We start from the raw sequence: 12,205 nt of genomic DNA on the forward strand, positions 1-12,205 counted from the left end.
ATTGCAGGGGTTCTGATGCCTAAATTTTGTCCATAAGAACATCTGAAACCCTCTTGTCCAAAATGTAGACTAGTGCCCATACCCTGAACTCTACAGATCCACACTGGATTTTTATAATACCCCCTAAACGTCAGCAGTTTCTCCAAATAAGGGTTCTTACTAGGTTCTGTGAGTAAACCATGGAAAGAAGGAAAAAAACCCGGAAAAGCCTTGACAATCCAACATCTATAAACAGGAGCAGTACCTAAAAGGAGCTGATGGGTCTGTAATCTCAGCTAGAAAAGTGACACTGCTTTCTGGGGATGATTTTTTTTCTTGAGATTTTGCAACAAATTGTACTGAGTGATAAATGTATGGCTCTTAAAAAAACAAGCCAAAAAACCTTTCTCTGAGCACTATCCTGAGCAAAGGTAGGGCTCTAGAGCAGAGCCCAAACAGGCACATAAATCACATTCCCTGGTATGACTGCTCTCCCTTAGCACTGGGAAGCAGCAAGGCAGCCCGCTAAGGAGTGGGAGGTGAAAGTGGTGGCAACTCCCACAACTCACAAGGGACAAGAGAAACCAAAGACTTACTAATAGTCAGGAAGGAGCCTGTGGCAAGGAAAAAAGCCTATCAGTGCCCAAAGGCCAGGGGGAGTAATCTAATTAAAATTAAAGGTGGAAAACCCTCAGGTCTAATTAATAACATGTTTCGGTATCCATTCATCACATAAAACACACTTGGTTTTTTTTGACCTATAAAACTTCTCAGCAATTTCTAATGTCAAGAGTCTATATTAAGATCCCCAAATGAAAGAAGTCTTACCCCTTCTGCACTTATGGCTGGACTTTTCTTATGAGTCAGAAAAAAAAAAAAACAGCTTATAAGGTAGGTGAAATACTCATATGGTTATTCTACTTTGTTTCCCCACTATACTTCATCATTCATTCTGTGCACTTCTTAGGTCTTACACATCCCTCCCCCTCCTTTTCTAAAGATAAGGAAGAAGAACTACTACAAATAGAAAAAAAATCTCTAAATCTACCAAAATATTATTTGCTCTAGAACATCTAGATTAATAAAACACATTGCCAGGGGCACCTGAGTGGCTCAGTCAGTTAGGCATCTGCCTTTGGCTCAGGTATGATCTTGGGGTCCTGGGATGGAGCCCCAAGTTGGACTCTCTGCTCAACGGGGAGTCTGCCTCTCCCCCGCCCTCCCCCCGCTCATGCTCTCTCTCTCTCTCTAATAAATAAATTAAATATTTTTAAAAAATTAAACAGATTGCCAGCATTCAATTAAGAGGCCTTTATGAACTTTCCTCATCCCAGACTACCCTAAGAATGCCTTCCCAAGGGGCTTTTGTTTAACTGTTCTTAATCACAGTTATTTTGAGCATTCAAACTAAAAAGCAGGTACAAACTTATAATGTGATTGCACAGAGAATCTCCTAATGGGATTACCATAAGGATGCTTTGCATCCCTAAATAGAGTGCTAAATTTACTAACATCTTTTACATGAACTCTGTCTGCTCTACTGGTTCCACACAAACCATGGGGACTTCTGCCAACTGTCTGAGTGCAAACTGTGGCAAATGTTAATGGAATTTGCAAGAACTCTGTAATTTTAGTGGTGAGAAGGAAAATATTAACAAATTAAATGAAAAAATTATTGCATTAAATTGCTTTTCTCTTAGGTGTATTCTGTTAATTTGCATGTGTATGTTCTGGTGTTCCAATCACTCTGTTTTTTTTTTTTTTTTCTTATTCAAAGACCTTTACTGAATACAAAAGGCTAGGACAGAACCTAAGCTCTCTGAGCATACCTTTGCTCTAAATTACCACCGTATACTCAAGTTGTACATTAGGGCTCATTGACCACTGTCTGGTACCCCAGATACACCAAGGAAGTTGATGCAAGTCAAGCCTGACATTTTGTATCCACAGCCTGAGATTCAATACCTGAAAGAAAAAGCAATAGCACTGGCTGATAAAGCCTCTTTCCCTCTGCTTTCACCTATTAGAATCCTCTCAGTTGCTACCTTTAATTAAGCCTGCAGTTTCAAATAGTTTTCATGAAGCACACAGAACATAAGCAAATGATCAAAGAAAGAAAGCCACTGAGTTTCAATAAGGACAAAACAGTCATCCACCAGGTATATGAAAAGGTGCATAATTCTTGTTTATACATGAAACTAAAGGTTAGTTGAGAATATCAAGGAAAAAGACCACATGTTAAGTGTCTACAAATGCACAGAATGTAACACTCCAAATTAAGAAAAGGATAGAGATCTACAAAGGCTAAATAATCTTTATCAGTGAGAGAGCACAGAGAATAAAGAAGTAGGAACACTCAGGTTTCCCTTAAAGAAAACTTTAGAAGCTCAAGGGGGGGAAACTCTCTGCAAAGAAAGGATTAAAAATTTAAAATAAAGGTGCCTGGTTGGCTCAGTCAGAGGAGCATCTGACTACTTGATCTTGGAGTCATGAGTTTGAGCCCCACATTGATGTAGAGATTACAAAAAAAATTTTTTTAATTAGAAATAAAGATAGCTTGCTAATAACCAAGGCACTTCTGGACTAGACTGCCAACATGTATTACAGAACATACCTCCCCAGGGCGCCTGGGTGGCTCAGTCGTTAAGCGTCTGCCTTCGGCTCAGGTCATGATCCCAGGGTCCTGGGATCGAGTCCCACATCGGGCTCCCTGCTTGGCGGGAAGCCTGCTTCTCCCTCTCCCACTCCCCCTGCTTGTGTTCCTGCTCTCGCTATCTCTCTCTCTGTCAAATAAATAAATAAAATCTTTAAAAAAAAAAAAAAAAAAAAGAACATACCTCCCCAGATGTTCTAAATAGAAGATTATATCTCTGAATTTTAAAATGGCAAAATAATCTTGAACTCCTCCTCCTCCCTTTTCCCCATGTAGTCTTTCATCAAGTCCTAATGAGTCTTCCTATAAACTATTTCTTACATTAGGAAAATATTACTTAAATACATGTGACACACATATACAAAATTCTAACTCTTTTCCTTCCTTTCCATATTCGTCACTACAATCCTGGTCCAAGCCCTTGTCACCACCCATCTAAGGCCAAACCAAACAGCCAATTAACTAGATGTCCATTCTGTGTTCTATTCTGTCCTATTACACATTGCTGCCCAATCCTCCTGACACATTTTAGCACAGCTTTGATGATGTGTCATTCTGTGCTCCCTCAAAAATCTTCTATGTTCTTCATGGTCTCTAAGGATAAATGCAGCTTCAAAAAATCCTTAATGTTGGGCTACCTCTACCCTATCTTTTACAGGCTTACCCGCCGGGGAGGGGGAAGTGGCATTCTACCCCAGCCCAACTGATTTGTTCACTGCACTCCCAAAATACTTCGTGCATTCTCACCTTCTTACTTTGACTCACACTGTCTTACCCAACCATTCTGTAAAGCTCAGCTCAAATCATACTTCTTCCATCACCCTCTCATCATACCAGCTTAAAGCTCTCTCTTTTCTAAAACAAACCAAAAAAACAAACAAAAAAACCCAATTTACTTATATTCTATACCATTTATATGGCAATTAAACCCTTTACAGTTGTTGTCATGAACCATTATAAACACCTCTTATTTAACATTTTGTGTTTATAGTTTATTTCACCCAATACATACATTCCTGCAATATAAGGTCTATCTCTACTGTTACCTTTCAATACCTGTTACAATGCCTCACCCTTAGTTGTTACTCATGAAAATTTTGTTGATTGGTGGGTCAGGATAGGGGATCTACAGTTCCCCACAGAAAGCAAAACGCCAATAGTTCTCAAGACCATGTCTTTCTCTATACTTTTTTCATATGTAATTCTCATATGGAAACCCTAAAAAACAACATAGTTGGTAGAAAAGGGCTGCTTTGGCCCAAATTAACTTTTTACCTTAAATAAGCCAAGAAATTTCACTAAGAAAAATAAAACATACGGGATTATCTACATCATAAGGAAAAGAGGGAAAACTGATCTAAGATGATTTAAAAGGAGAGCTCAAATCCTGAAACTATTTTAATAGTCTTCCCTAAAAGACAAAGGAAGTAACTGTGTATGCGCCAGGGCGAGAGAATGTGCACAGGTGCATATGTACACAGAAAAGAATAAAAGAGAAACTGGTAATGAAGCTGCCTTTATGGAGTGCATACTGACTGACTGGGAGACAGCTAGAGGAAGACTTAACTTTGAACCTTCTGATTTTTGAACACTGCTCCGTTAGCTACTCAAATATAAAATACATATTTTACAACACAGAATGGAAGCGAGAACTTCAACAGTGGCTTTTGAGAAAAAATTTTATATTAAATGACTTAGAATCCTTTTTAAAAAAGAGGAAACAAAATAACATTTAAGAATGTTACTAAATTTTTTTGGTATAAAGCAAGAAAATACTCTCTAGCTTTTCCAATGCAAGGATCAGATAAAGAAAGCAATTTGTAGCAGAGTTCCAGCAGAGCTAGGGATAAAATAACACTTAAAAAACAAAACACCTTCCTAAGACTCCAAACCCCATCCAGAATATCAGGCCACAGAGAGGTTTCCAAAAGAGTCTGCAGAGGGGACATAACTCCTTCTCTTAAAAAATGAGCAGTTTCCCACGTTCGCATCCAAATTCCCTTGTCCATTTCACAGCAGTCCTTCCCACACTTCCTCAAACTTTGCTCTGATGATTCCTCACACTCCCAATACTTTCTTCTCTATCACAGCACAAATCTTTAAAAATGCCTATTTTCTCCAAGGCATCTTTCCTAGAAACAAGACATTTTGCCTCTTTAGTCTTCGCCAAAATCTTAGGAAATCCAATTGAGAATTTTGTAGAAAATGAGATTTCTGGGTATTCTGACTTCTGAGAAAGCTCTGCTGGTCTCATTTGCAAACTGCTCAATTTTTCTCCACAATTTAATAATAATACATAATTTTCTTTTCATTTAAAAGTGTTTTATTCAGCTTCTTGCTAAGACAAAAAAGACAGTAGTGAATGTAAAGCGAAAGCCTGTTGCATTATCCTTACTTGAAGAAGGGTTCCTCCTAAAACAAGAAACTAACCATGTAATATATTAAACCCTATTTAATTACAGGACAGTTGCTCAGTCAAATGAAGGAAAAATGCTATTTCACACTTGCTTCCAATGAACATTAAGCTTTTGGAGGTTTAGCCTTCAATTGTGAACTACTGAAAGAAATAACAAGAGAATAAGAACAGCTGAAAAATGAACTGCCTTTTCATTGATAAAGTAGTTGTGATCTTTTCCCTTATGAGTCACTATTTAAAAATTTAAAGTAACATTTTAATTTTTACTTTTTTCCCTTCCCAAGTTCATTCTGGTGGATATGCTAATGATCAGTTAAATACCCAAAATGTAGGAAAAGGGAGGGAAATAAATGACATGTATAATTCACAGCCTAGAGAATCCATCCCTGGATAAATAAGCATTGACTTATATTTCTTTAATATCCTTACTCCCCAGGAACCCAAAAATTTTACAGCATAAAAACAGCACTAATCAACTGAACATGAAAAGAGCCTGTTAATATGTCTTCTGGGGGATTTCAGTGCTTTCCACTTCCAGACCCTGGAACAAGCCCACTGAACATGGGAGGCCTCTCCCTACTGCCAACAGTCAATATAAAAGTGCTTCAGACACTGTCCCAGCTAACATTTCAGTCACCTTAACCCAATTAACCCCTTTCAGGGTCAAGAGAGCTTGAGTCCCAAAACTAGAGTACCTCTTAGACCCTTGGACTCCCAGCTTTTGTTTTGTTTCACTTTCCTCAATAGGATACATCTCCATATACCTAAGGGAAATCTTAACTATTATCCACTTTCACCTTTGCTGTTCTAGCCCAAGAGCCTCCCAGAACTTTTTTCTGCTCCACCCTGAATACTCTCCTAGCACCAATCCCCAGTATACAGTCCTACACCAATTTCAGCCTTGCTGAAGCAAAGAAGTCAGGTGGCAGAGGCCATAATTCCTCTACAGTCCTGGTTATAACTTTTGTTGGCAATATGGGAGTATTTATGAGTAACTAAATGTATTTATGTGCAAGAGAGAATTCTACCACTGAACCACCAATGCCTGGTTATGTGCAAGAGAAATGAAGAAAGATAAGCAGACACCAAGACATGATGACCTTTTAAAAAGTATTTAGGATAGCTGCAGAAACAAAACAGGTGTGTTACTTCAATAAGTAATACGTCTTCTGTTCATTTTCCCTCATTTTTCCTGCTTCCAAAATGCTCTCCTTCAAAGGTACTTTTGCCCTCCCTCTGCCTATCTCAGAATCTTTCATTATGCCCACTCAGTAAGATATGTTTAACTACCTAGGATAATGATAATTTCTTAAAATAAAGCCAAAATTGTTCACGTTACTTGGTTATATGAACATCAGAATATAACACCATTTAATGGAAAAAAAATCCTTGATCATGGGTCAGTCAACCAACCTGGGTACCCATCTCCACTCCATGACTTAATGGTCCTGTAGCCCTGGACAATATGCTTAAGTTCTGGGACTCTCAGTTTCCTCAGCTGTAAAATGGGTAGAATAATATTTGCCTTACTTAATTCAAACAGTCAACTGATAGAAGGATTTTTAAAGTCCTTTTTTAAAATTTTTTAAAGATTTTATTTACTTATTTGTCAGAGAGAGAGAGAGAGAGAGAGAGAGCAAGCGCACACGCTGGGGGAGAGACAGGCAGAGGGAAAAGCAGGCTCTCCGCTGAGCAAGGAGCCCGATGCAGGACTCGGTCCCAGGACCCTGGGATCATGACCGGAGCCAAAGGCAGACACTTAACTGACTGAGCCACTCAGACATCCCAGGATTTTAAAAGTTCTGATAAACAAACAAACATAGAATAATAATTACCAAAGGTAGATGGTCAGCCTTACTATATGTGAGACCTAACTATATGAGACCCATTCAAATAAATCAGTGTAAATATAATGGGAAAATCTAGAATGGTGCTGCAGACAAAAGCAACTCCAAACTTGATAATCACTCATCATAATTAAGATATCCAGCTCAAGGAAGAATAAAGGGGAGCCTCAGCCTTTGGGTCCATTCCACCTCAGATCCCAGGCTATAGCTAAAAACAGTTCATTGCCTGCCAGCTAGCTGGTCAGTGCCAGAGCATTCCTCTTGGGTAGAGACCTATTCTAGAATAGTTCGGGAATGAATGAGGAGTTACTTTGGTAACTGCATTTGCACGGTCGTGGTGGAGATAAGCACTGCAATTGTACAATAAAACTTTTCTCCTCTTAGACTAGCAATGTCCACCCAAGTCAGGGTATCTGCAGATCCTATCCTCTATGCCAGACTGAAGATAAAGCAACTGTTTTTCAGACTACTAAAATTTAATACAGTATATATATATATATATATATATATATATATATATACACACACACACTATATCAAATACGTGTATAAACACACACTAAGCTGCTAAATCCCTAAAGGGAAAGGAGCAAATATATATTGAGCTCTATGTGTCAGAAACTACAAGGTAAAAGAGATTTCATTTAATCCCCACAAACACCCAAACGTAGGTATTATTATTATTTTTCTAGATGAGAACACTAACGCTCAAAGAGATTAAATAATTTGCCCAAAGTCACAAAGCTAATAAGTAGCAGAGTCAAGACTTGAACTTAGTTTTGCCTAACTCCAAAGCCCATACTGCTTCTTGTTCTTCTTCCTAGTGGTGTTAACTATGGCAACCTTCTTGTGTCTTCATTTCACCTCAATTCCTGACATGGTGTTTAACTGTGTGTCCTGGCTGTGTCTCTATACATTCACAAAAAGATAGAGAAAAATTTCCCAGAAGACTTCCTTTTGTCTTTTCTTTTCCTGCATTTACTTTCTATTCCTATACAAATTATTGTTTTAGGGTGAGTTACCAGGCTACACCTAAAAGTCTGCCATACCACATTTCAGCAATTGATATATACCTAGAGCATGAAAGTTCTGTTTCCTTCCTTGTACATTTTAATAGCCATAGTTTTTGAGCATGGTATAATTTTCTAAGCTGGTTCTTGCCACTTAAAGAGTGTTAGTGCCTAGTACAATGCCTCACACACAGTAGGTGCAGAGGGAGAATATTTGTTGATTCGATGATTAAGAAAAGATTTCTTTATTCCTCTAGTTATCTTGCTATATTTAAATCAAGAGACTTTACAGGAGTCCAATTCTAAAAATGAATTCTTTTGCATTAAAGATAACTTTTTGGAAAATTTGAAAATGATTCAGAAAAAAGGTAAATTAAATATAACCATCTAGTGTTTAAGTCCCTAAATGACTAACATAGTAGACTATGAACTTAAGAGTTTAAAAGGCTTGGTTTAAAAATACTGTTATTCTGAATAACGTTTGCAATTGCTTCTTGCCCTCCTATAGAAAAAAAAATACTGAAAATATACAATAAAACACAGATAACTGTTTTGCTTAGGATAGCTAAGACTAAGGATGACTTTTTCCTGTTTTTTTTACATATATTAAAATTTTTCTGTAATAAGAATGTGTTCTTTTTATAATTATGGAACCTGATCTCACTCTGGATAAACTTTGCATCTTTAACACTTTCCATGCAGTGTGGGGTTATTTTCTTTCTCAGATATAATCAATAGGAATTATGTATTCATTAAGTCATGCCTATGCCTCCAGAATTTGTTACATAACAGCAGCACATTAAAGATAATTATTTTTCTCTCCATTCATGGAATGTTTTTCTTGCTTTAGGTGGCTATGTCTCTATCTTTGTATTCTTTTCAAGCAGATGGGGATTTCTTGTATAATTTCTATAGAATATCAATAGTCAATCTTTTCTTGGTAATGAGCACAAGAATGACATCTGGCCTTGATATAGCCCCAAACTATAGGTCTTTTAACTTCATGGGTGTTGTCTTTTCAATGACATTAAAGTACTTTAATCACAGTGGAATCCAAATGGAATGAGCTACTTTATGTAGTAGGAAGTTCCCTACCAACAGACATATTCAAAGCAAAGATCTCCCATAAGGGGATTCCTGTGCTGGGAGGCTGTACAGCTGAATTTTATGGCCACCTTCCCTTTCTAGGATTTTAAAATAAATTTTTTGACAAGTCTACTATAGTGATACAATGGATTGCATACTGGTCTCTGTTGTGTCAAGTCCTTTTCTCAGTTCACTGTTCAAATCAACCCAGAGAAGATTCCCTTCTGATCCAGTTTGACTTAGCAAGCTATCCGATTAATTCTCGTGGAGACCAAATTCCCATAATTATTAACAGATCCTTGCTACTTGAAATTACCGAAATGTGCTAAAACAATGTAGTCAGCAAAATGTCACTGTATGTCTTACATATGGATCTGTTGCAGCCTGTAAAACACTGTCTCTGTGAGGGACAGCCAAAATGAAGAGTTATGTGGGAGTAATAAAATATGACAACTAGGCCTGCAACCTCAAGAATAAACCCAGCTGCGCATGCACACACACATCTACAAGAAAGCCTGCTGATAACAAAAGCAAAGAAAAACCCAAATGATGTCCAGCATGTGCGCACTTCATGGCAGGGCTGGTCCGGGAACTGTCCTTTTAAGCACCACAGCAAGAAACCAGGGAACTGTCCTTTAAGCACCACAGCAAGAATCCAGGGAACTGTCCTTTAAGCACCACAGCAAGAAACCAGGGAACTGTCCTTTAAGCACCACAGCAAGAAACCAGGGAACTGTCCTTTAAGCACCACAGCAAGAAACCCTGGTGCAAGCCTAAACCCAGGCACCCAAAGCTGGACCATGAGAAAAATTTGTTAAAGCTCCTACAAAGAAAGCAATAAGCGCTGTATGGGTGTTTGTTTTTAAGTATGCTATATTCTACTTCATAATCCTTTGTTAATTTAAAATAAAATCCTTTAAGTACTTTGATAAAAGTTGACAAAACCACAAATGAAAACCAAAGGTATACTAAGTCTGCCTCTCAAACTGAACCCAAGAAACCAATAATTGGCCTACACCATCAGGAACTGCTTTACAATCTCCACCACCAGCCCTACTAAGAAACACAACACATTTACACGTACCCTAAATCAGATGTTGAGAACATAGAACATGCTCAGAGCCCTCTCCAGGGAGAGACTCAATTTCTAGGACAGACAATGCTTGCTGAATACCAAACCATCACTACCACCCCCTCCTCCCAAGCAATCAAATTCTCTTTCAGAGAGAATTGAAGGCCTTATGGGTCATGAGTTCCAAAGAAAAAATGCTGCAGTATTTCAAGAACCAGGTTAAAGGCAACGTGCTACAAAGCTTTCAGCAGTTTAAGTCTGATTCCCCCGAGATTCCTACCAGAATGGTACCGGATGCTAATGTTCTCCAGCCATTTGCATTACACATCAATATATATATATTTTGGGGGGGGGGGAGAAAAAAGTTCCCCCACCCCCATTATCTTCTAATGCACGTGGAGGAAAGAGAAGTACAGAGAGATGGGGAAACAGTGAAAGCCCACCACACCCAAAATCTTTGGAAAGCTAAAACATCCCCCAGCCCTAACACACCAAAACCTCTCTGAAGGCTCTCCACGTTCAAACTTGAGAAAATAGTTATAAAAAGCACTATCCCCCTTTGCTCCCAAAGCCCTCACCCACATTTCCTGCTTCCATTCCTGCTTCTCTGGTGCCCACTAAATTTTCTTGTGTGGTAGAGTTTGCTCCATGCTAATTATTTCTCCCTCTCCCTGGATTAGCCAGATGCAATGCCAAGTTTCTCCCCCCTCCCCATACAGATGACATTCTTTTATTATGAACACAGATGCCGAGAATCTTGGAATCTCCCGATATAAAATGTATTCCCCCGTGTTTCAAAAACTGCAGTGTAAGTGAGGAAGAGGGCACAGGGTGGAGTAATTGGAAGGAATGCATGGTTTGAAGAATCATATTTGTCAGACTGAAAAATGATTTCTACCCCACCGGACCTTTAAGCTGGGGCCTCTAAAGGGGTCTGAAAGCCCCGGCTAACCCCCGGAAAGTTAACTGCCAAGTCTCCACCGGTGGTTGCCGCAGGCACGGAGGGGATGGAGCTGAGCTCTGAGGAAAAATGCAGAGGCTTTGCGGTCCCCCAAGTACCAAGAGAGAACTAGAGAGGAGGGGTCTGTGGAGTTGGGCAGTCCTGTAAGCCAAACGCTAAGAAGCCCGGGGTGCTGCTGATTGTGGTAAGGTGGGGGAGGGAAGGGAGAAAGGAGGAGAGGAACAAGCTCTGCATCGGGTGGCGTAGGGATGGGGGTGGGGGAAGGGGGATATTCTGAAAGTGATGTACTCCCTAATGCAGGAATCCTAGCCTGCCGAGGAAGGTCCCGGGGGCCCCCAACACAGCCCCAGAGCACCCTGTCAGGAGGGGGACGGACGCATCCGAGTAAAGAACAGGGGGAGTCCTGGCTGCCCTAAGAACCCAGGAGCTCCTGGCTTCTGCAGTTGGTAACGATCTGGAGCCGGATGGGGGAGAAGGATGCAGTAAGACATGGGGGAGGGGGTAGAGCTGAGGGGCTGCTGTAGGAAGATCCCGACAGCGCTGCCCTTCCCAGTGCAACCCCGCGAGGGGCCCCGACTCTGTCCCGGCCCTTGGAGGTGGGGGGAGGGGGGCTGCACCACGGAAGGGGCGCCGAGGGCAGGCCAGTGTCTCCCAATGCAGCCAAGAGACGAGAAGAGCGAGGGTGTATGGGGGTGGTGGCCGGTGGTCCTCAACTCTCCTCAGGGATCCCCGGTAAACACGATAGAAGGAAGCAAGACTTCCAAACACCTGTCCAAAACAGGGAGGACAGAAACCCAGCTCCATGGCCCCTCGAGCCCCGCCGCGCACTCTGCGGCAAAGCCCCCGACCGGAGATGGGCGAGCCCCGCTCCGGGGTCCCGAGGCGAGAAGGGGAAGCCGGCGGGCGAGGAGCGGGGCCGGGGCGGGGGCTCCGGGGCGACTTACGGCAGCGGCGGCGAGGGAGGCAACGGCGGCCCTAGCGCGGGGCCCGGGAGGCGCGGCCGGACTGCAGAGGCGCCGAGGCTGCGGCGGGCGGGACTGCGGTGGGCGCCATCTTGGAGCGCTCCCCGCGCCCGCCCCCCGCGCCGCCCGAGTCCTTGCATAATTGATGACTCGCGCCCGCCGCGCGCCGCCGCGCGCGCCCCCGCCGCCGGGCCCCCCGCCCGCTCCGCCCCCGCGCCG

At 41.4% G+C, this 12,205-nt stretch overlaps 1 protein-coding gene across 4 annotated transcripts in view; it reads right to left on the bottom strand.

The window, feature by feature from the left end:
• SCN8A (sodium voltage-gated channel alpha subunit 8) overlaps positions 1–12,205 on the bottom strand; it is a 177,579-nt gene that overhangs the window by 164,409 nt on the left and 965 nt on the right. For 2 of the 4 annotated variants that reach the window (XM_032420678.1, XM_032420681.1), the window contains exon 1: positions 11,969–12,099. The exons of the other annotated variants lie outside the window; for them this stretch is intronic. The gene's annotated coding sequence lies outside the window, so the exon portion shown is untranslated. Of the gene's footprint in view, positions 1–11,968; positions 12,100–12,205 lie in introns of those variants that run through there. 4 annotated transcript variants of the gene reach the window in all.

Source organism: Phoca vitulina, unplaced genomic scaffold (genome assembly GCF_004348235.1).
Source record: "Phoca vitulina isolate PV1807 unplaced genomic scaffold, GSC_HSeal_1.0 scaffold23, whole genome shotgun sequence".
Classification (NCBI taxonomy): domain Eukaryota; kingdom Metazoa; phylum Chordata; class Mammalia; order Carnivora; family Phocidae; genus Phoca; species Phoca vitulina.